This window comes from Peromyscus leucopus, chromosome 16_21 (genome assembly GCF_004664715.2).
Source record: "Peromyscus leucopus breed LL Stock chromosome 16_21, UCI_PerLeu_2.1, whole genome shotgun sequence".
Lineage (NCBI taxonomy): Eukaryota > Metazoa > Chordata > Mammalia > Rodentia > Cricetidae > Peromyscus > Peromyscus leucopus.
The window spans coordinates 29,678,963-29,704,930 of NC_051084.1; positions in this window are offsets into that span (position 1 = coordinate 29,678,963).

Below are 25,968 nucleotides of genomic sequence, written 5' to 3' on the forward strand. Positions count from 1 at the left end.
GAACTCTTGTTAGTATGCTCACCCATTCAATGTGAGTAACCAAGTAGTCCCAATTGATACAACAACTTGTGTCATGTAAGCTGAGATATTCACATGTTCCGGGGATTGGGACATGGACATTTTAACTGTTATTTTTCTGTTACCATACACATGGGTAATTATCCACTTACAATAGAATAGCATTATGTTTGAACAAACTCATCACCAGGTAACAGTATTATAAATTTAAAATGGATTTAATACATGTAACCTATAAGTAGTGGGTAGCTGTAAAAGGGGGAGATGTAGTGACTAGCTATGACCTTGAAGCACTGCCCCCAGTCAGGCAGCAGGTAACTGTTACACCTGCCTATGACCTTGAAGTACATGCCCCTGGGGTGTGGCCCCTTGGAACCCTTTAGACCTTGGATGTATATAGGCGGCTCTCTTTGCTCTCTTGCAGTTTTGAATGCTGGGGCAGACCAGGCAGATCTCAGGCGGAAGAACAGTGGGAGACCATGCTTCACCCTTCCAGGATCCTGCAACAAATTTCTCTATTCTGTCTTGTGAGTTTTATTTCCCAAATAAATCCCTTTGCCCTTAAAGCAGATTCTGTGGAGTTCTCCCATTACCTATAAATACCATATCTCAGCCTGATCAGCATTGAACATATTCAAAAATTCATGTCACCCCACAGTTGAACAAAATTGTTTAACACAAAGTTTATCATGTCATAAAGGACATAATATTCCATAAATATACAGATAGGAATTTTGTAGATATGATGGGATCTTAAAACACAGGGTAAAATATGCAAGAAATAGTGACTATACACTGTACCATAGATTTCCTTTTGTGGTCGGAACAGTGGCTCACTGGGTCAGTGTCTCACTGCTACTGCCAGAGAAAACATATTACTGCATATCAGCAACTGGAAAAAAGTCAAAATTGAAAACATGAATGATAACTTGTACTGAGTATTATTTTCTTACTATGGTAATGTTGAAAATGTTTAAGTCAATCTTTTAAAACCTAAGCACCAGCCATGTTGTCTGTCCAGCACAACAGAGATTTTACTGTTGTGCCTCTCCTGTGGAAAGAAATAGGTTTGTTGCCATTTGTAAACTTACTGCAATGCTTCTCATCGATAAATGTGTGATTGAGTTGTCCCTGAAACCATTTTAACTAGTTGCTAATCAGTCAAACAAAATTTATAATACACTTTTTAGTTTATATCTTTATAAATATCTTTATAACTTTTAGAAAATTATCCCTTAAAACTTAAGGAACAAACTTAGAATCAATAACTATAATTGATGTACTTAAAATGAGAGGCAAGAACTTTCGAAGGCTGTTAATTCACATGTTAAAGGAATAGCATCAAAAATGGCTTCAGGGTCAAAATTTTGAGGAGTCTTAAAAATTACTGGTGTAAGGTATTTTTAACATAATTGTTACAAAATTTCTAGACTCTGGAAAATGTAACACATAAATATTATAATAAGTTATGCATTTTTTAATTTCAGAGGTGGTAGCAATACATTCATGAGGTGGGTGAATACTATAAATATAAATAATTTGTGAAAAAATGTAAAAGGCTTAAATTAGCAATGGAATGCAGAGTTAGCTATGACATAAACATGTTTTGCTTTTATTCCCAATATAAACAATTATTGATTGCCTTTCTTGTTTTTTGACATTATGATTTTTCTAATTTTTCCCCTTTCACATTTGCACAGCTCAAATTTAGATCAAATATTTTAATATAGACTTGCATATTTAAGCACAAATATTTGAAATTTTCTGATTTGAAAGTTGAGGAGAGTGATGAGTTCTAACCTGTGGTGCTTCCAAACACTTCTAGCTAAGTGAAATTTGTCCATGTGGAGCAGAGTAGCTATTAAAGCATATTTAACAGCCTCTGGGTGCATCCTTCTGAAGCTAAAACACAATGCATTGTTCATTCCTGATGTTTTAGCAGCTGTCTTAATGAAAAGTGTCAGCTCGGTGTATAGTTAATCTATATAATAATTAATAGAACCACAGCTTGGGACCAATGTGGTATAACTCTGAAGTCCTTGTTCATTTGCAGATTAACACAGAGACTCACTTTTAGAACCAGCTAATTATTTAGGAAGGAGACTTGGGTGCTTAAAATTCTTAATTTCAAGGCTTCCATTTGATCACATTTCATTTGAATATACCACATAAAATAGAATTTGAATGATAATGCTTAAGAGTTTAATGCAGGAAATTGATCTCCTTATGGTTGTTAAGATATACATTAAACTCTTAAATCCAGAAACCCATCATTAGGACATTCTACTACAAAAATGCTAAGTTGAGAGCAAGGTTATTTTTAATGTCCTTAGTAATACAGACTTCTATGATTTATCTTTGCTCATAATGTAGTGAAAAGTTACCTAAAACATGCAAAACATCATGTTGACTGTTTGATATAATTTTAAAAATCTTAATTTAAATATTTTCTCAAACTATTGTGTTCTGGTTTGGGACATACCAGATTGTTAAAAATGAGTATTGAGCTAAGTTGAGTAAGTCCATTTATACAAAGCTAACACACACATAATACATTTACATGGTGTTGTGATTGAATATTTGGAACCTCCCTAGTTAATATATGGAAATCCCAATCCACAATGTGACGATTTTCAGAGGTGAGACTTTGGAGAAGTAATTAGGCCATAAGAATGGGGACACGGTGTGATTAATGTCTTGTTAGAAACTTTGAACTCTTTCTCTCTCTCTTGCTCTCCCTCTCTTACCCCCATAACACTCTCTTTGTTCAAAAAGAAAAGGACTCCCATGTAACTGCAATCTAGGGACACTTTACCATACAATAGATAGATCTGCTGGCACCTCCATCATGGACTTCCCAGCATCCAGGATTGATTATAATTTTTTTTTTTGCTTTTTCTTTTAACTGGTTTGTAGTAATCTAGTTAGAGTAGGACCAGATTTCTAACACACAAACACACACACACTTCTCACCATGTATGAATTACTGTGCATGAATACATGTAAACATGGCGTGCATGCAGAGGTCTCAGGAAAACCTTGATGATTGGTCTTCTCTTTCTGTTTTGTAAAAAGCAAGACCATTTTGTTGTTGTTATTTTTCTGCCGTCTACACAAGGCTATCTGACAGCTTTCAGAAATCCAGCAAGATATGCTAATTGATAATAACTCTGTAAGATATGATTAATGTTTAATATATTCTCTACAGTTTTTTTAAAGAATTATTTTTCCAGTTAATTCCTGCTTTCCACCAGCAATACATTTTTCTTAAGATCTTATTGTATATTCCTAATTATTTCGATAATAAATACTAAAATTCCATACAACATATATAGCTATAAACAGAGTTCTATACAGATGTAAAATGAACATAGATATACAGGATAGTTTAATACAGACATGTGATGTTACATAAGCATTGCTTAGAAAGGATTTTATTAAGGAAATGCATGAATATTCTGATATGTAAATCATGACTGAAGTTTTTAACCTATCAAAAATATAATTGTGATAGTGAAATAATTATAGAGAATATGCAAATGGCACATGGCTGAACAAAGTCTTCTTGCCTTAATGAATAAATTAATAATGCTCTTTCTGAGGATGTACAATAAGCTCTTTGAATAAATCTGACATGATCTTGCTTTGATTATACACAAAACTTTTTTTATTAAAAATGAATAAAAATTAAACCTCACAATTTTGACTTATTTCCCATTTTTAACTTTTAGTTCTTTCAATTTATATGAAATTTGTAAGAATAAAACAATGAACTCCCACCTCTGTTGCTAGCATTTTCTCCTAATAGAGTCACTTTTTCTTCTCTTTTCTTTCTGTTAAACTGATTCAGAGCTAGTTCTCTGAAGAAAAGGGCATTCTTCCAAATAACCAAAATAAATCAATGCAGAGAAGGAAATTTAACATTCATAAAGTGTTATCAAATATATAGGTGCTCTTAAAGTTATGAAAATTGTTTTCACAATGTAATTCAACATACTGTTTGTTTTGTTGAAAGAGCATATTTAGCTTTTAATTTTTTCAGCTCAAAATTTAATTAAATTCTGGTAACTTCCCATTATAGTAGTCAATCATCTATTACATATTATTTAATGAAATGAGCCATGAATTATACTTAAAATTCATTGTGCTGGATAGTTTTATGTCAAGGAGATATAAGCTAAAGTATTTGGGAAGAGGAACTATCACCTTTACCTTGTCCCAAATAGGTTTCAACATCTCCATTCCTGCACACCTTGGACTTGCCATGAAACAAACATTAAGGTGTTATTATGTGTGGTGATTTGAAAGAAAATAATCCCCAAAAGAAGTGGCACCATTAGGTGGTAGGGCTTTCTTGGAGTAGGTGTGGTCTTGTTGGAGGAAGCTTTCCACTGTGGGGAAGGGATTTGAGGTCTCTTTTGCTCCAACTTCACTTTGTGACACACAGTCTACTTTCTGTTGTTTACATAACAACATGTAGCCAGGACCATGCCTGCCTGTATGCCACCATGCTACCTGCCATGATAATAATGGACTGAACTTCTCAAACTATAAGCTAGCCACCTCAATTAAATATTTTTCTTATAAGAGCTGCTGTGTTCATGGTATCTCTTCATAGCAACCTAACTAAGACACTATGTCTGTTGACTAAAGTCTAGGCCCAATCCAAATTTGACAATACTTTCTAATTTCAAAATCTCACAGACTCAGGCAACTTCCAAAGAGGGAATGGTAAATGGTCTAAGGTTTCCCACTGTGAAGTTTCCCGTTATTCTATTTATGGTCAACTCCACTATACCTGGAACTGACTAAAAACCCAAGCAGTTGAGCACCCTTGAGGGGGATTTTTAGTTAGTTGGATCATTTGAGGTCAGAAGAACCACCTTCAATCTGGGATACACCTTCTCTTGGCACTTTATGTAAAGGACATGGAAGACAAAAGTTTTTGCTTTTCACCTGCTTGTCCTCATTCTCATTAGCAAGTTCATCTATCTTGCTGCTGAGGCATTCTGTCACTGGTATTAGAGCCTATTTCTTTAGGAATCTGACACATATTGAAGACAGGCTGAGATGCCTTGCCTTGTGGACCAAACACATGCTGAATTCTTGTACTTTCTGCCTGGAGATGGCCATTGCTGGACTAGTTGTACTACAACCCATAAGGCACTTTAATAAGTCTTGAGAAATCCCAAATATTCTCTCAGTTCTGTTCCTTGAGAGCTGTGGTTCTCACCCTGTGGGTCTCACCCTGTGGGTCCCAACCCCAAGACCATTGGGAAACACATATATTTGCATTATGATTCATAACAGTAGCTAAATTACAGTTATGAAGTAGCAACAAAAACAATTTTATGGTTGGGATGGGTCGCTATATGAGGAACTGTATTAAAGGATCGCGGCATTGGGAAGGTTGAGAATCACTGCCCTAGAGAACCCTGAGTAATACATCCATCTTCAAGTTTCCTTTCTATCTCCACTCTGGCCATTGGCTTTGTTTTTACAGTTTTTTTTTCTATCAGGTTTTATTAGCTCAAGCTTCTAAACAAAATGTCCTAAAGTCTCTCTCAGATGCTAATCTGGTTGGTGATTTCTTCCCCTATCAAACTTGTCTCTGGCACTGCCTCTCTATGCATCAGAGATGAACTATTGACCTCTTTTTGGACATAAATGTTCTGGGACTTTTAAGATCTGGGACCTCTTCCTGACTGAGGGACCCCCTAAATCTTGCCCAGAACAGAAAGACAATTCTGGTCCACACAGTTGCTGATATATTGGCAAATTGTCCTGTGCTCTTTGAGTTCACTGATAAGTGGTCCTTCCACCTCAAACTCAGGCATGTTTTCCTCAAAGCATCTTCTAAACCCACGTCCTGGGATATCGAGGACCCTTGACTCTGACAGAGAAGGAAGTAATTGAAGTAAGCAAAGGCATTTTACTCTAAAGGACAGCTAATTGGTAAACTATTTCCAACAGAGGTTACTTTTATTTATATCACAAAATAGAGATGCCTACAGTGAAAACAACCACATTACAAGTGTACAGAAGGCAAAAGCTATGCCCCTACCCCCCGCGATTCTATGCGAAAGTGATAATACACAGTGATGGTTGAACTACTGGTCTCCTCCTATCCTGGAACTGGTAGAACCCCTTAAGGAGATTGGGGAAGTTATTCTCCACCTGGAGCAAACTCAATTTTATTTTTATTTGGAAGCACGTTTTATCACTTTCTCCTTCCCCGTCTCTTCTGAAACTCTGAGAGAGGCTCCATGCTGTGATTCTAGCTACTCTAACCTGCTTCTTTGAGCTGGGAGCATGAAATGCCTTCCTCTGTTTCTTTATGTGACTATTTCGGATCTACCTGCCTAGGCCATAGGTACCATGTCCTTCCTCCCTGTACTAATCTAACTGAAGTGCCTTTTTAAATAAAAGCATGTAATGATGCACATTTCATCTGTGAGATGATGGATCATGCAGGGACTTGTACATGATGGGGGATGGCCTCACATTACTATGGAGCTAAGCTCAGTTGAGCAAAAAGCTAAAGTGTGCTTTGCTGCTGCCTTGGCTGGTGATCTCATTAAGATGGGAGCAGCCATATGACTTTGCTAATGATATAAATAATTAAAACACCTTGTGACTTCACTACTGTCCTGGTTAATAAAACCACATGACACAAACCAAACCGGGAGCACCCAGAAAACTTTTTGTCATGCAGAGTCCTCTGGAGATTATCAAATCTTTCTGTATTAGACTAAGAAGGTCACAATAGATCTCCATTTTGTAATTTTGTAATTTTACTATTTTCTTTTAATTCTGACACAGACTTTATATGATGATTTTCTGGCTTCTAAGAAGGTCCTGATTCTCAAGGAGTGAGTCACCAAGTGCTAGACAGGTTAGTGCCAGGGAGGTGATACTATGGTGAGCTCTGCCCTGTGCCAATGCCTGCTGTTTCTACCTAATATTTTCAGGCCCATTTTTTTTTAATTGAAATAAAGTATTATTTCTCTCCCAACACTACTTTGCTTCATATATGTCTATCTTTGTATCTGACTAATCAAACAATATATTTACTAAAAATCTGTGAAGTTTCACTTTCACAATGAGGATTATAAAATACATAACCCAAAAAATGTTCAAAATCTTGGTTTATTAGACTATATCTTATGCATGATTAGGTGCATATAGATGATCCACATGTTGATTATATATTTTTTATATCACATACTTAGTACCAAACTGATGTATAAGTAAATGTGCATGCAAAGTTGATAACTTGGCCCAACTTCATTTTGTTCACAAATTTTTAAGAAACAAAATAATGATAAGAAACAAAATGTGTATTCAATCAATGTGACAACAGAGGTAAAACAAAAAGAGATGGCTTGTGGTCCTAAATTATAAAATTTTAAATCTGCTTTTAAGAAGAAAAAAGATAGAATTATATAATTCTGTTTCAAGTGTTATCTCCTTGATACTTATTGCAATTTCGGTTCTACAACACATTTCCAATTGCATGGGGAATAAAAATTAACATTAAATGGTGATTAGTCCTATTCCACTATATGCTCTTCCTTTAGACATTTGCTCTCCCTTTAGATAAGCATAACTTATGTCTGCGCTTTAAATGCATTTTTTATATAAATTGATGTGTATATATTAATACAAATATTTTAAAGGTTTTGAGGAAATTTTTTACCTCTACTACTTCTTTATAAATAAACAAATGTTTTTTTCAAGATTCTTATTTAACCAGGTTTATGTTTTTTTTTTTAAGTAGTATTTTTTATAATATAGAGTTTTTGTCCTGTCTTCTAAGCTAAGCATCTGCCATATTCATACCTTCAGCTGGGCTGGCCTAAAATGATCACAGCAAGAGTTGTTTAACGTTAATACTCCTCACAAAAACAGATGAACAGGGCATCTAAGCCAATTTTATACACCCCTCTAAAAAAACTAAAAAGAGAAAAAGTGAGATTATAATGAGTCTTTCTCTGTCCTGCCAGCCAGCTTCCAAATAATGACATGGAGACTTATTAATTATGATACCTCGGCCTGTAGGTTAGGCTTGTTCCTAACTGGTTCTTATAACTTAGGTCATTTTTATCAATCTCCATTCTACCGTGTGGCTTTTACCTCTCTCCCAATTTGTGTGTCTGTCTTGTTCCATGTGTCATTGGCATTGCTCATGTGCCTAACACTATCCTGAGTTTCCATGAATTCCTGCCTATCTCTACTGCCTATCTGTTAGCCATTCAGCTTTTTACTACACCAATCCCAGCAACATATCTTCATACTATACAAATATCCCGCAACATAAGACCTATTGGTATAACGATAAAAAGGACCTCATATATACTAGACTTCTCAGTGTGATGTTGGGAGCATCCACATTCTCATCAGTAAACTCTATCCAATTTTCTATATGTAAACCCAATAAAGTCATTGGTTCCTCAGGGTGACTATGGATGAAAGTGAACTTTGGTTTGTCGTTTGGGGCCTTACAATGAAAGGACAGACATGTAGCCAGAAGTTTCCTTCAATCTTGCCTGGCCCCGCAGTTCCACGTTCCTCCAGTCTCACCCAGCCTCACTGTCCCTCAGCTGCTTATAAATTAATCATCCAGAGGATTAATATTAATTATTAATTGCATGGCCTATGGCAGGCTTCTTTCTAGCTAGTACTTATAACTTGACCCATTTCTATTAATTTATAAGTTGCCGCATGGCCGCGGCTTACCAATACTTTCACATCTTGCTTCTATTGGCAGTGGCTGGCATCTCTCCCCATCTTTCTTCTTTCCTCTCTCTCCCCTTGGATCTCCCACCTGCTTCTAAGCTGCCTTGCCATAGGCCAAAACATCTTATTTATTAGCCAATAGAAACAACATATATTTACAGCATACAGAGAGACATCCTCTAGCGCAGACATTGCTTAGGTTTCCCTCTCCCCTAGGGAGGAAATTCTTACAACAGATAGGGAATTAATTTGTTATTACTAGTATATCTTGTGGCACTAAGAAATTAAAAATGTTAGAAAGTTGGATGTAAAGATGATAAATGTTTTAGTATAGAAGAATTTATATATGAAGAGTAAGGTGTATGGATATTTCCAGAATGGAAAGTAAGACTGGAAAGCTTTTGCAAGTTATTAAGTTCTGAGTAAGATATTTCAGGTACACAGAGGATGAGAGTTAGAGATAATTTATGTGGTATAAAAATTTCTAAGATCTGGCCGGGCAGTGGTGGCACACGCCTTTATTCCCAGCACTCAGGAGGCAGAGCCAGGTGGATCTCTGTGAGTTCAAGGCCAGCCTGGTCTACAGAGCAAGATCCAGGACAGGCCCCAAAACTACACATAGAAATCCTGTCTCGAAAACAAATGAACAAAGGTTTCTAAAATCTGAGATCAACAATTACAAGGACTGTCTAAAGTCATGTCTAATTGTGTCTAACTGTGATGGTTTGAATAAGAATGCACCTCAGCCCATAGGTTTATACATTTGAATGCTTAGTCATCAGAGAATGGGACTACTTGAGAAGGTTTATTGGGTGTGGCCTTGTAGGAAGTATGTCACTGAGGTTGGACTTTGAGGTTTCAAAAGCCCAATCCAGGCCCAATGTCTCCCATTCTTCCTACTGCCTATAGATCCTCTAAAACTGTAAGAAAGCCCCATTAAAAGTTTTCTCTTAGAAGAGTTTCTGTGGTCATGGTGTCTCTTCACAGCAATGGAACAGCAACTGAGACTCTAATCAAATTTTATTTAGAAATATCTACTTATTTAAATATGCAGTAGTTAAAAGTATCAGACTAGTGTAATTGTTCTTCTAGGTGCCTAATAACCATACTTGGAGGCTATTCTAATGTGACTAGAGGGACCGAAAGGGAGAATAGTTTTCCTTTCCCCTTCAAACTCAATGGAATCCCAGGGTACTGTGGGCAATCACTTGATATGCCCTGGAACTATAGAAAGGCACTTGTCCTCTTGTTCTGGGAGGCCATGGAGACCGCATTTGGTGAACTCCAACCAGGGTTCAGTCTACAAAGAGGAGGGTCAACAAGGAGGAAAAGAATTCTCCATGCTTCCAAGTGAAACAATGTTCAAATAAGATCTTTACATGGCTGATAAATGAAAGACTAGAGGAGAATGGAGGTTCTTTTCACACTCAAGTGACCCTGAGTGTGATTTTCAATTGACCTTGATAGTACAAAAACAAAAACTCATCTTGCCTACCTACATGGTCTTAAACACCTATCAGGAAAGTATACCTATGATTAAAAGGACTCATATTTTTTTTTAACAGTTCAAGGAACTACAGTCCTGAGATTATACTTAAACTTATGAAATGTTATTTGAACAATGTTTCTTGTGACAAATCTCTTAATATGAGAGAGAGAGGGAGAGAAATTTATCAACAATGGCACACTATCTCTTTCTGGAAGAACACTTCTCATAGTTGCCATGCATCCTTCCGCACCCTAACCACCCATGTCCCCTGTTAAAGGAGACTGCCAGATATACTGTCATCAAACTTACAGACTTGGCCAATTATTCTGGACATCCCAGTGGTATCCTTAGGACTTTGCTAGACGATATTAATCAAAGGACTCAGAGGTTTTGTGTATCCTTTCATCTGTCAGTTAGGTTCTGCCTTTAACTGACTTCTGTTATGAAGCTTCCAGTTGCTTCTTCCTTGTGCAGGAGTTTACCTGCAACAAACACAATTACCTTGTCCTTCTTCAGGGCTCTGCCACATGGTCCAGGCAGTTTTACAATTACAATTCACCCTACTAAACAAGGCTTATTTAAAAAAATTTTCCTCATTAACTTTGTCTCATAACATTCCCCACAAGTTATAATAGAGGAGACCAGATGGCCAGTTCTCAACCTAAGCTGGCCAATGAAAAATGTCTGAAGCTCTTCTACCAAACCAATTGCCTTACCTCTTATAATCCACCTGGACAAGGGTTCTTTACGTGATTTTCTTGCACGTGCTTTTCCTCTGCTAATGGCAAAGCCACCCAACTATTTTCTTACATTCTCAGTAAGGTTTATAATGGTACTAACAACCTCACATTTTGTATGTTGTAGATGCTACCTCACTCACTGAACGCACTTCCAAGATGCATATTGATATCATATAGTTGTCCTATGTTCTGGATATTTGCCATCTGTGGAATTTAACTGTTTAATTAAAAGTGCCCCCTTAAAGCCTACACTGGTGCATTATATATATAAAACTGCTGTTCCTTCTACATGTCCCCTTTTGCCATCTATAAAGCAGTTAGGGTCGTCTGTCCCTGCAACCTCCTAGCAGCAGTTCAGGTCACCTCTGAAAGAGGACTTACAGGTCATCCAACTCCTTTTTTTTTTTTGGCACTTTGGACATTTTCTCAGGTCTCAGAACAAAGCAGCCAGAACAAGGGCTTCTTTCCATCAGTTAACCTCTCTGTTTTAACAGCTCTTAGAAAATATTAAAGACATTTCAGATCAGCTTAATATACTTCAGAACCAACATGATTCTTTGGCTGCTGCGGTTCTACAAAATTAGAGAAGATATGCTATTCCCTCCCCCATACACACCTTTCATCCATCCTTAGGATCTGCAAGGGTTAAAGACCTAAAAGTCTCAGGGGAGGAATTTCCAGCATGTATGTTGATAGGATAATGACATCTGCAGACTATGAGGGCATGGAAAGCCCCTGACAAGAAGGTCAGTATATGAACCTCTGTTTCCATTGATAACTTTGCAGGAAACAGCTCTACAGATGGATCTCCTATTTGTAAGTTCCCCTTTCTAGCCTATAAACCCTAAGCTTCTGAGTCTCCTCACACAGACTCTACTGCCTCAGAGTGACCATGGTCTTTCATTGTTCTAATAAGAGGGCAATCTGTTCCTGTTGAGGCTCATTTTCACCTTTTATTTTCTCTTAGCCTCTATCAATCCAGATCTAAACATCTATCCCAGACATATGTGTCCGTAATACATGTACATAAATTAAGTAAAAGAAGAAATGAAATGAATAGGTAAAGTTAATTGTGTAACAAAATTTAATTTACTCAGTCCCACAATGCCACTTCATTATGACTTACCATGCAAAGTGCATTTTAGTTTGTGAACTCACATAAAGTGGAAACATAAAAATATATACTCTGTGCCTGCATAATATGACATATCTTCTCTTTCCTTACCTATTTATTCTCACAACAATGATTATCTTAGGGTTTCTATTGCTGTGAAGAGACACCATGACCATGACAACTCTTATAATGGAAAACATTTCATTGGGACTGGCTTACTGTTTAGAGATTTAGTCCATTATTGTCATGGCAGGAAGCGTGGTGGCATGCAGACAGACATGGAACTGGAGAAGGAGCTGAGAGTTCTACATCTGGATCCATAGACATCAGTGAGAGACATTGTCACACTGGACCTGATTTGAACAAATGAGACCTCAAAGCCCATCCCAAATGACACACTTTCTCTAACAAAGGGACATATACTACAACAAGGCCACTCCCTATGGCCCAAGAATTCAAACACATGAGTCTATGAGGGCCATTTATATTCAAGCCAACACAGTGATACAGGAGACAAAAAGTATAGGAGAAGAAAATACTGATATAGTATAGAAGAAAGTGGAGATTTGTTAGAATAACAGGAAAAAAATAAATGAGAATATATACAAATTTTAGTCCACAAGTAAAGGCTGCATCTTTGAACAAGAAAAACTTACTTTCTATAGAACTAGGAGGGAAGGAGTAGTGGAAAATTAAAAACAGTAGACTGATAAAAATATTGTTGGGTATATACATACATCTTCTCAGTTCTTTTATCACCTGAAAAATAGAAAATAAGGTCATAGCCTTAACACACAGTAGGAGGATGGACGTTACATGGATATTTAAGACAAGAGCAGAAATTTTAACATAGGTGTCCACTGACTCCCCCTGTGACAATACTGTTGGACATGGAAAACAATGAGTTTGCCCAGAATCACTAAGTTAGGTCTAAGTAATCTAAGTGAGGTCAATTAAATGTGCTTTTGTGTTTTCTTCAGGGATATTTAACTGAAAAGTCACAGCTGTGAAACAGAGCATGATGGCTTTAACAGAGACTTGAGTCTTCTTGAATACCAAGAGAAGAAAGCCAAGATAGAATGCTATGCAAAGAAATGATTGCCAGAGTGATCACAGTGGACTGTAGAGCTGACTAGAGGTAGATAATAATGATGGATTGGGTTTTGCTAACTTTTAATTTTTTTAAAAATCTGTTAAATCACAGGATATTAGAGGGGCATGTAACAATCAGTTAATTGCTTGAGAGGTACCAACTCATGACCCAAATGTAATAAATTACATCATTTTGTCATGCTTTCTGCATATGCTTGTTTTAAAACTGAAATCAGAGATAATTACTATCCTCACCCATTTCTCTATGCCTCAGGAAGAGTTAATGCATGATTGTTTGAAGACATGTACATTCTTTACACATATACTTTAGACTTTAATATGTCTACCAACTAGGAGGATTCTTGTCATGCTTTGCAGTGAGTTTAATATTTTACTTTCTAAACTTCTTTTCTGGTGCCACAGATTTTATTTAATGGACTGGTGCATGTGCCTAAGTACAGTCGAGTGCTGTGGTCTGGGTGGCCCTGAACTTCAGCTTCTTCATGCCCCCTCCACCTCTCAGTCCCTCTTCGGCACCCCTCAGGCCAACATGATCATTATTTCAGCAAGTCTCTGATCTATTTAAAACACTATGCCTGGGAGGCTCTGCTCTGTGGTCTTGAACGGGGAATAAAAGTGCTGTTTTGTAGGGAGTTTATACTCATCAAGCATATCTCTGTATTTTTTCAGAAACTTTTACAGTGCCAGATTTTTTTCTCCCTCATCCAGTGTGTCAACTAGTCAAGTTTTGTGACTTAAATCTGAATTGTGTTAGGCACTAATGATTCAGCACCCCTACTCAGCCATTAGGATTGTACACTTTGTGAATCCCATATTTATCTCTGCTATTCTTCTAATCTCATTCTCTTCTCCTTCATGATTTTTAATTGAGACACACCTAATCTACAAGCTTTTCACAAAGTGTATGCAGTGATTTCACCTATTTAAAATGACTTAACTCTTACAAAGATTTTTCTTTCTTCCGTAAACAAATGTAGGACAACCTTAAGGACTTAGAGAAGAGCTGTAATCAGAGAAGAGCACAGCCTAGGTGCTAACCCTGCCAGGCTGGGCTCATTTTGCCTATGAACAGGGTAACTTCCTGTCTTCATTTTTTCTATCCCCACCTGGTTGTTTTCTGAATTGGTGAAGGAGTTGATAGTAGGTCTGTCATCACAGAACTGTTTGACGGATTCCAAGAGTAGACACTCATTCCAGGAGCTGTGAGCTGCACAGGAGTTTCATTTTTATTACAATTACCATTTTTCTCTTGGTTTGTGCTGTGAGACATTTTTGCTTCATTTTAGGCTACCAGAACATCATTTTATTAATTTCCCAGAAAGTTGAGTATTCATTTTTGTGATGCATAAGCCGTCCTAGCTTTATTTTATTAATATTTAATATGCATCCAAAGTGTGGGAAGGATGGTTCAGTTAGTTCATTTGGCAGGTAGATGAGTTTTTTTTTTTTTTTATACACTGTTCATTGGGGAAGCCTGCCTTCCAGTGCCCACTTTGCAGGGCTCACAGGCACAGTCTGCAGTCTGTGAGTGGCCATTCATTTCTAACTTTGCCCTATTCTTAGCACATGGAGATTTTTCTTTCTCTGTTTCCAGTTTCCCTAACCATTTAGCACTCTGACATAATTTGGTTGCAGCACTTACCCTTTTGGTTTTAGTGAAGGGAGCTGAAGGGATGAGAAGAGGTTTATAACTCTGATCCACAAGGTGCAGGAGTCCAGGTCCATTTGCCTTAGTTGTTTCTTTCTTTGACCATTATAATCAAAAGTATTCTTTTTTCATAAAACATAGGCTAGATGGTTTTCTTTTGGAAATACCAATGAAACACCTTAATAAATGAAAATTCTGTGTAACAAATATTATTATGGCTATTTTCATTGAGAAGTTACACAAATGTAATTTTTGTAAGTTAGAAGCATTTTAGTAGCGGGGATTTTGAAACATTCACTATATTACTACCATGTGTTTGATAACAGTTTTAGTTACCTTGTCTATATAGACTTTATTGTCTTTTATTTAAGAAAAAGTACATTTGTGACTTATGATTACTATTTGTTTGAGTAAATGATGTTTCTCAAAGATGCACATGTTCAAAACTCATTTACTCCTCCTCTGATTTCATATCCCAACAAAAAACACAATTTGGGGCATGGGGAAGAGCACCACTTGGAAAATCACAGAAGCAGGGACTTGATCATACCACATCCACCATCAAGACAGAGAGAAACAAAGGTATTCTAGGGCCTGCCTGCTTGCTTTTTTAGCACTCAGGTAGCTTTCTCTAATCTTCTAGAGTGTGGGGCCCAGCCCATAAAATGATGTTACCCACAGTGGGCTGGCTCACTTATCAATGTAGACAGCTCCCACAGACCTGTGTCCAGGTCAACCTGATCTAGACAGTTTCTGAGTTCAGACCCTTTTCCTAAGCAATTCTAGGTTTTAGCAAGTCACCATTTAAACCTAACCCTTACACCCTCTGGTGGTCCTTTGTGAACTAAAAGACTCACCATCTCTAACAAACTGAATGAAGTCATTTATTGATATATTAAGAGTTTGCTGGCACTGATCCAGTGGGTAGGAAATTTAGAAGCTGTGGTCTAGCTGAAGGAATTAACTCACTAGAGGGTGCTGCCTTCCAGGGACCTGGCTTCCCCATCCCTTCCTCTCTGTCTGTGTTAATGTCTGCCTTGTAATGAGTAGCTTCCTCTGCCAGACACTCTCGTCGCTGTGATATAATGCCACAGCCCAGAGTAATACATCCATTGATCTCGTACTGAAATCCTAAGCTAAAGAAGTTATTTTCTCTATTTTTGATATATATATATATTCATGTACATGTGTGTATGGGTGCACATGCATGTACTGATGTACAAATGTGTGGAGGCCTAAGGTGAGGCTTGGATATTGTTCTTAGGATATTCCAGGATGCTATCTTTCTGGTTTGTTTTTTCTCTCACTGGCCTAGAGCTTGCTAAGTAGCTAGGCCAACTGTCTGGCATTACAAGCTCACATGGCAATATGCAGCATTTTTATGCTGTATTTAAGAATCAGACTCATGTCCTCATTATTCCATGACTTGAATCCACTGCTGTTCATCCATCTGCAATATGCTGTCAATATTTCAGGGCTTGACACTTGATGTAGTCACAAATTTGCCCCATCCACGCTGCTGTGGCTTGTTCTTCAGAATAGACTGGGAGAGTACCTGAAATGTTTTCTCTCTGTGCAGTGATAGGCAGAATCACTCAGAAGAGATCCCCAGACTTCTATGCCACATCATGACCACCAATATGGAACTACTGTGCCACTCTCTGATTCCACAACCTGCTGGGAACACAGTCCTCACTGTTACAAGGTGTTCACTGCTGTGGCAGATAGTCATGGCTGGAGACTACTCTGCAATCAGCCATAGAAAATGCTAGCTGAAATTGAAACCTAATATACTGATGCTGTATGAATGAAAGTGAGCTTTAATTGACAATATGACAAGTCCTAGAACCGCCAAGGAAGAATTAGGCAGTGAAGGATTGCCTAGATCAGCTTGGCCTACAGGCATGCCTATTACATTTTTTTTTTCTTCCTTATTTAGCTTCTTCAAGACAAGAAGGTTCAGCCCACTGTGGGTGGTACAAACCCCAGGTTTAGATTCTGGAATCTTTAACTGTAGATAAGACAAGCTGAGCAGTAGAAATGGATGTATTGATTTCTCTTCTTATGACTATGGTTATGATGTGCCTAGCTGCTTCAAGTTCCTACCACTTGGATTTTGCCCAGGTGACTATGAGCTGGTATTGTGAGCTAAAGGGGACCTTTTCTTCTGTGGGTTTTTGTTAGGGTATTTTATTGCCTCAAAATAAAACTCGGACACTACATGATATTGAGGGTTTTGCAAAAGCCACATCTGTGTTCATTGGCCTAGAGATTGTATCCATCAGCTTGGCTTATTAAGTTCCACCAGTTTTATGGTTATTTCCCTTTTCTATTTGGGAAAATATGTCTTACTCCAAGGTCTGTTGCCAGATGTCAGAATAAGATGAATGAAAACACCTTGGGCATCTCCGATAGTATTAAGCTGGGTCATGTTTGGTTCTCACCACTACAAGGAGATGCAGAATTTCAGGGTGCCTATAAGTTCAGGGTGCCTCTGACTAGGATTCATACTGAAGCAGGAAGTCTATTACATAGCAGTGTGATCTTTGCTCTACACTATACTAGATGTAAAGGCTCCATCTGAGATTCCATAGGGATGAGCAATGGAGAGAGTCCCTCAGCCATAAATTTTATGGTAAGCTAGCTGAGACTTCAGCTTTTCCACTGTAGGAAACTGTACACGTCCAATGATTAGAGGTATGCCCCAGAACTACTTCACAGTAGCAAGATGTACCCCCAAAATTTGAGTCTATCCTACCAGAACATATGTCTCTGCCTTATTCTGAAACACATGTAGCCGCTGTGCTTGTGAGATTCTGATCTGGTTGTAGGTGTGGAAAGGGCATATCTTAGCTGCCTACAGATAAGACTTTGAGAGCTGTAGAGATGGTTTATCTTCTAGACTACTCTTGCAAGGGGACCAGTACCCACTTTTGGTGGCTCACAATCATCTATAACTTCAGATCAGGGAATCTGACACCCTCTTCTGCTTCCATTGGCACCTGTAACCATGTGAATATATGTACACATAGATACACAGACACAGACACACATACAAACATACACACACAGATACACACATACACACACAAATACACATACAGACACACAAACACACACACACACACACACACACACAAACACATACACAGAAGATGGGATTTTTGCTCTTCTGTGTGACCTTGAATACATAGGCACCTTATCAATGTTGCAGAAACAAATAAATAGTGAATCATGTTTAAAGCAATATATTTTTTTCTGGAACTATAAAACCATTTTAAACATTGAGAAGTCAGTGAGCATGTTGAAATGTTACCTAGATTATTTTCTAACAATCAAGCATCAAATTCAATTCGCTGTATTATATGACCCCAACAATGTTTTCCTCTTTTCTTTTGTTGTTCTCTTTTAAAATCCATTTTAATACATTGAACAACTTGGATGTGCTTTTGAAAGCTGATTTTTCCCACAAAGGGCATGTGCATGAAGCCATTGGTTATTTACAGAAACAATCCATTCCCTTTTGGCCACTTCTCCATGTCCAGTCATAGATTTCCCTTAGACTCCTAGAAACAACTTATGCTTGCCTTTGGCCACTGAGTGGTCACAAATTTTCCAAATAATCATTTATACTTCCGTGGTTCTTGAATTTCACAGAGCAGTCGACTAAAACAAACTGTTCACTTTGGCTAAACAGCCACAAAGGATCAAACATCAAACAGCTTCCACAAAGCCTCTACTTTTCTATACTTCTCTGGTTTTATACCACACTTTCAGAAACTACATGGTGGATACTGTCATTCCCTAGCTAATAACTAATTATCAAATTATAAGAACATAGAAAGCCTAAGGGAAATATGTATGCAAATAAGAATCAGCTGTCTTTCCGTATATTGACTCCATAAGCTTTGCCAAAGCAGCTGCTGACTGCCTTTAAGGTCTTGGTGTTGGCCCAACCTTTCCCATGCATGTTTGCACCTTTGATTCTAGGTGTTGGCTTTGGGTTTTTGGCCTTTCTTTGTAATGAAATTCTCAAAATGTTCACTGCAGATTAATCTGCTTCATTTCTTATTCCCGGGAAATAAAATGCAAATGACAGTCTGTTCTCTGTGTGATGTTTGAGACACTGGACTTTATTTAGTACGGTGCTGAGCACACCAATGCCCCCAAGTTTTCTACTCATATTTCTTTTGTGCATTTTACTCCTAGGCTGGGACCTTCTGGCATAGTTACGGTTTGTACCATTATTCTCTTATTTTCTGTAAAGTAAATGTGGACCCAGCCACATACAAACACACACACGAAACAAAACAAAACAAAAACAAACAAACAAACCCAAAACAACAACAAAAAACCCAACCCTACATGTTCTCATAAATGCTTCCTTTTGTGGAATGATTTTTTTTTATAATATCTCTGTTTCTCTTTGCTTTCTTCAAGAGATACTAATGATTTTTATACTGATGACACTTTTGTGTCATTCATAAAACTGTCATTGTAAGTTTTAATGTACCTACTGAAAAGAGACCAGTAGACACGCAATGAATCCACTGTTTCAGGCTAGACATCCTAAGAAGTACATACACCTTATACATGATCACAAGTCATTTTGCTTTTATTCCTGGTTGCTATGAGCGTGCTCAAGGGGTCTCTTCACTGCCAGCGTGCCCACTTCATGCATCCACCTGACCACTTCACACCTCTACTGGGCAGCACTTAAGCAGTTAGCAGCACTTGCTGAAGGCTCCCCAGTGGCTCCTCTGGCTTGAACTGGATTAGCTTTTTTCCTTCCCGATGTTCTCATAAGCCTTCATTTAAAGATCTTCAGTCACAGCATTATTTTTCTCCTCTTCTTTAGACTGGTTCTCCCCAAAATGTACTTCGGTAATAGATGACAGCATGATGACAAAGGTCCTCCACAACCATTAATTTGCTCACAAAAATGAATGGAGCCAATTGGATAACAAGGTTAATTTCATAATTAAAACTCTAGCAGAAAACAAAATTGAATGCTTCTGTGAGGGTGACGGTTGGCTGTTTATTTGGCTCTGAATAGATGTAACACAATAGTAAGTTCCCAGTGTGCAAAAATGGACTATCATGAACAATGAACTTTCTCTTTAAAACAAGAGTTAAAATTAGCTTGATGGGAGGATGTGAGGCTGAGGTGCTTTGTTCACGGAAACATAAGGGGGAATGGCGTAAGTGCATGGGGAAAAGAATAGAACCGTAAGTTCTGCCAACAGCATGGGACCACATCCTACAAAGCCCAAGGACTTAGGAAAAACTGTCATTGTTTGCAAGATTTGTCTCCCCATTCAAGGCTCAGCTGTGTTAACACATTGAGCATTCATGACAATTCTTGGAAATAGAAAGGTGAAGCCATCAGACACCTGGCTGCTACTGAAATGCTCTTCTGGTTTATCACTCACACATGAACAGCCTTTACAGAAACATGCTGTGCAGTCTATTTGAGAAAGAGACCTACAATAAAGGTGCTATTTTCATACAAATATATTCTTAAATTTCTTATTGCCATGTATCTTATAAATTATTATACCTGGGTTTTCAAAGACTGTGATGCATTTCCTCACTGCACTACAAAGCATTATCTGCCTTGACTACTATGGACTCTTCCAAGAAAAAATATTTATCTTATTTTTACTTTTGTATGTGTACCTCTATGTGGGTATGTGCACTTGCATACATGTACTCTCAGAGGCCTGGGGAGGAGGGCATAGAGTTTCCTGGAGCTGCAGCTACCTACAGTGGTTGTGAATAGCCTGACTTGGGTGCTAGAAACTCAACTTGGAGGAGGAGCATAGGTTCTTAACCATGGAGCATCTCTCCATCCCCATGCTGTGCAGTTTTTGAGGCTAACATGTTTCAGCATCTGTCCTTAAGGAAGGCTGAGCATGGCTTCTGAAGGGGCCATTCCAGAATTATTTATCACAGAGATAGGGGTGGCTTAGGCATTCCTCTAGATGAATTAAACATTAATATGTTAGAAATGTTTGCTTTGACTTTACTTGGTGAACCCAAAATCAGAAATGTTAGTGTGCTCCACATACAATTCATTTGAGTTTGGTGAAACTCCTTTTTCTTCTACTGTAGAGCCTACTTCATAACTTTTTTTGGCTCAGAAGTAAGGAAAGTAGACTGGAAAAGCATGTGTAAAATGCTCACAAAGACTGAAGCCTATCAGACAAAGTAAAGACAGCTTAAGCTGATAGCGGTGAGGTACCCAAGGGCTCAGATCTAGGCAACTTCATCCATCAATAATTTTTTACATAGTTATGACATGATAGGTATTATCAATATACTGGAGAGACAGACAGGAGATGGGTAGATCGAGGTTCCTCTTTAGGACTTGACAAAAGTAGGTGGTATATTACTCAGGGTTCAAGTTCAAGCTGGAGGGAATTATGTACACAGAAAAGGCCTTATCTTCTAACAAAGCATTTTTCACTTCACTGGGGTGATTGAGTAGACTTAGGTTTTCAATATAAACATAATTGTGCATATTTTTTTCACATGTCCCTTAGAGAAAGTCCATGATGTTACAGGATTGGGAGAGATGCTACCATCATTGACTGAATAGTGCCTGAGTCAGTATCAGCAGGCCCTTCCTGTTCCCCATTCAGGCCTAGCATCTTCTCAGTGACTAAATGAGGACATGGACCAGTCTACTGCTGTGTTTCTTTTCCACATCACAACTGAGGCCTCTGTTAATCTCATTAAGAAATTATTAGAATTACTGTGCGAAAATTAAATGCCATTAGATCATAGCATTTTAATCTGGTAGCGTTCTGTAAATGAGCAGTTTAATCAAATTCTTGAGACTGCAGAAAGAGGGGTTATAATGTCAGAAAGGGGTAAGTTTTTATAATATAAACTTAATGAAGCAATTTGCTGGAGTCTGTGAGCATGGCTATTGCCCAGCTGGGTTTCATATTGACTGCCTGTTTGTTACTGTGCATAGCATAGGTACCGGATTTTAGTACTTAAATTTCTACCCTGAGGCTTTTATTAGTTTCTAAGCCAGCCTCACATCTATTTAAGGACCTTAATTACATCCTTTGAAATAATTGCAATTATTTAACTTATGTTCTCAAAGTTCAGGGAAAAAAATACAGCCATAAAGTAATTACTCTCCAAGTTGAATGAGCCCCTTCAAATGTTTGCAACACCAGGATGCTACTTTCAATCATTTACAACAAAAGGTCACTGACTAAACAGATCAAAAAGAAGTCACACTAACTCATTTATGTTCCCTTCAATATTTCAGAGAACAGTGAAGTTTAGGTTGCGGTAGTCTCAGTTCTATATCCCACAATGGTAGGGTATATATACTCTCAATCATATGAACCTACCATTGAAGTCGGCGAGGATATATATTATGTAATATTGAGATTTACCATGTGGTTGAACGTAAGTTTGAATTCTAAATTGCAGTTTGTGGGGCATGAGTTGGGATGAAACGTTTCAAGGGTCTCACCGTTGTGAAGGTTTGCATGAGTGTTGTTGTATGATATGACTATGGTACAGAACAATGTTTGCTTTCTTCTCTCTTTTGAGCTGATGATTTAGCTTCATATTCACCACCAATTTATGACAATTATAAAAATTTTGAATATCAATGAACTCAAGGTAGCTTGTTGTTTTATGCAGTCTATATCCATGGCTAAGCGACTAACAGAAAGTTCCTGACTGAGAAACTGATAAACCCCATAGGGCCTATTGTTCTTCAACACTCATCTAGTTGATGTTGGAATAATGGATAATGATATTTGGATGGCTTGAGGTAATATCTGTATAAACAGTTCATGTGTTTGGTAGACACTAGCTGGCACAACAGGGCATTCAAGCTGGTTCCTCAGAAAACACAGAACAGTCAGGAAGATAAGCTGTTACTGGTGTGTATGTTAGTCTCAAAGAAATCAGAAGAATTCAAGGTCAGTGTTAATCAATAACAGAGGAGCCCAGCTAATCTTAGCTGACTGCTTTCTGTGTGTCTGTGTGCACAAGACATTGATCTGTTTCTCTGCTGTTGTGGAACTCTGTCCTCTGAGCATGGCATGGCTGGTACCCTCTTGAATGATCAGCAACTGTAATTACCCACTGGAGACCTGCATATGATTGGGTCTGGAGACTTTCTGCCACAGAGGGAAATTGAGCTCACTGGACCCAGCCCTCTCAGTGATTTGTAAGCAGTAAACAGTTGCTGGGATTCTTGTCTTTAGTGGTGTGCCTGCCTGCATGCTGCTCATGCTCCTGTCAGTCACCTCCATTAAACTCATTGGAATTGTTTCTTTGTTTTCTGTCTCTGGTGCCCTATCTGAACTAAGCAGGTGTTTGTTCATCTCCTTAGGAACAGTTTATACAACAACTGAACCTAAGATGCAAAGTGATGTGATCTAGGAAGAAAGATAAAATAGAAACCACTATTGGAATGGAAACTTGTTACAGAAAGAGAGGGAAAAGGGAAGACAAATAATATTACAGAATTGAATATAATAAGAGAAGAGAGTCAGGAAAATGTTCTCAGTAACATACATTTAGTCTAGGGATAACATTTTAGGCATGAGGAAGAGACGGTGTTGGTAATGTGCTTGAGGTAAATGCATGCAAATTCAGATTAAGTTTGTGTGGGTGGCTTTTAAAATTTTTATTAACCTTATCATTTGAAAATAGGGGCTGGAGAGATGGCTCAGAGGTTAAGAGCAATGGCTGCTCTTCCAGAGGTCCCGAGTTCAATTCCCAGCAACCACATGGTGGCTCACAGCCATCTGTAATGAGATCTGGTGCCCTCTTCTGGCCTGCAGGCATACATGCAGGCAGAACACTGTATACATAATAAAGAAATAAATCTTTTAAAAAAATTGAAAATAAAACGTCACACACTGAAATGAATTATACTCAAATTGAATATATCTCAATGAACAGTTAGAAGAGTTATTCCAAAGCTGCAGCATTTGTCAATAGACTTTACATTTCCACTATCAAACCTATTTTGATGCACTTATCCACCAACATAAATAAAAATGTCCCCAACAGAGTTAAAACTAGAAAAACAATTACTTTATATCCTCCTTCATAACTCATGTTCATTACCTCAAGTCCTTTCTGCATTCACCTGAGTGGGTGAGTTTTTTAAAGGGAATAAAAGGATCTTGGCATAAACATCAAAATGCAAACAGAGGGTCAAGTCTCCTGGGAAGAAGACAGATTAATAACTTCCATAAAAAATAACTTGTTTCATGGAGATAAACAACCGGCTTCAAGTAGAGGTCTCTAGTTTTTGAATTTGGAAGGTTGATTCAGAAGAATGGTGAGTTCCAGGGCAGATAGGTTAACAGTGAATCCTTGACACCAATAGATAAAGGAATCAAAATGAAACGATTTTTTTTAAGAAAAGTAAATAAAACAGATGTTAAAAACTTAAACAATTTAACCCTACAGATGAAAATCTCACTTTAAAAATACAAAATTACAATTTTTGAAGTCTGATAGTTATTTAAAATGTTTTTATAAAAATGTTTTTGAATTTGTAGGGTAAAAATATGCTTGCTTTCCAATGTTTCTGTTAACTGTAAATGCAGATATATTGTAAATAACATAGCAACACTATTTGTGCTTTGACCTAAATGAGGACAAAAACACAGCTACAAAATAAATGCAGGCCAGGCATCCTTTGCCTCAGTGTTTCTCACCTCATTTCCCCCCTTACGCAACAGCAAATTTAGTTACATTTGATATTTTGCCCCCTGAATCCATTTTACATTTTATTATTGTTAAGACAAAAATACCTTTCTGTTCCCATCATTCACCAGCCATTGATATTCCTGTGTCCTGTGCTCTAAGACAAAGGAAACCAATTGACAGAGGGAAGGCACGCATGCTGTCAGGGTGAGCAGCTAAGACAATAGAGAATGAATGTCTCTCTTGGATGGATTTTGGTCCTACAGATATCTATTACTCTGCTCAAGTTGAAGGTTTGAACCACCATTTTGCAGTTTTCTGTGACATAGCTATTTTTTTTTTTCTCTCAAGACAGGGTTTCTCTTTGTAGCTTTTGAGTTCGAGGCCAGCCTGATCTACAGAGTGAGTTCCAGGCCTCGAACTCACAGAGATCCACCTGCCTCTGCCTCCCAAGTGCTGGGATTAAAGGTGTGTGCCACCACTGCCGGTTTATGGCTGGTTTTCTTCCCATGAATTGTAGATATTAGAGCAGATATCGCTTTCTCCTGATATTCATCTGCCATGTTCTAGCTCTGAGATCACAGGATGACCTCAGGAAAGGGAAACTGTAGACAGGAACACATGGCCATGGCATTGGAAGGGTCCCTGCAAACTGCTCAGATCTGTTTTTTTCACTTCTGATTCCACCCTGTGTCTCTCATTTATGTTTTAAAAACAGTCTATTTTTTTTCTCTAAACACTCTGACCTACAACTTGCCTTCTAGTTTCCTCTATTTTTCACTAACGTGGTTGGGCCCAGCTCACTGCGGAGGCATCACTCTGAGCACATGGTCTTGGCTGAATAAGAAAATAGCTTGTATAAGCCACAAGGAGGAAGACTGTTCTGTGGCCAGAGTCCCTGTTGAGTGTTTACTGTCCAGTACACCTCAGAGCCTCCACCACTTCTGGATGCCTTAAAGTGCCAGCTCTTTCATACACTTCCATCACTAGGGCTGCTTCCACTGGTCACATGAGTTCACAGGAGTGGAAGCTGGAGTAACTTTGCATAGGAAAAATCATTGTGGGTTTTCTTCTTTGTACAGTTGCTGATATGTACTAAATGCTCATTTAAAGCCTGTTGATGATTGACAGTTTGAGGCCAGATTATTAAATGTACAGTATTTATCTCTGGCTATGTATAGAATAAAGTTCCACTAAACCCGGGTGGGGGAGGGGGGGACACCTCATTATTAGTGTGGGGAGAATGAGTTGAAGCAACAGTTCATAGTTCTAGTTTTAGGTAACTCATTCTCATGTCTGTTGATTTACTTGAAAAATATTTATTGAGCTTCTTCCTATAGTATACATATGTATATATATATTAAATATTATAGATACATAATGTTCTAAAATAAAGCTAATTTTA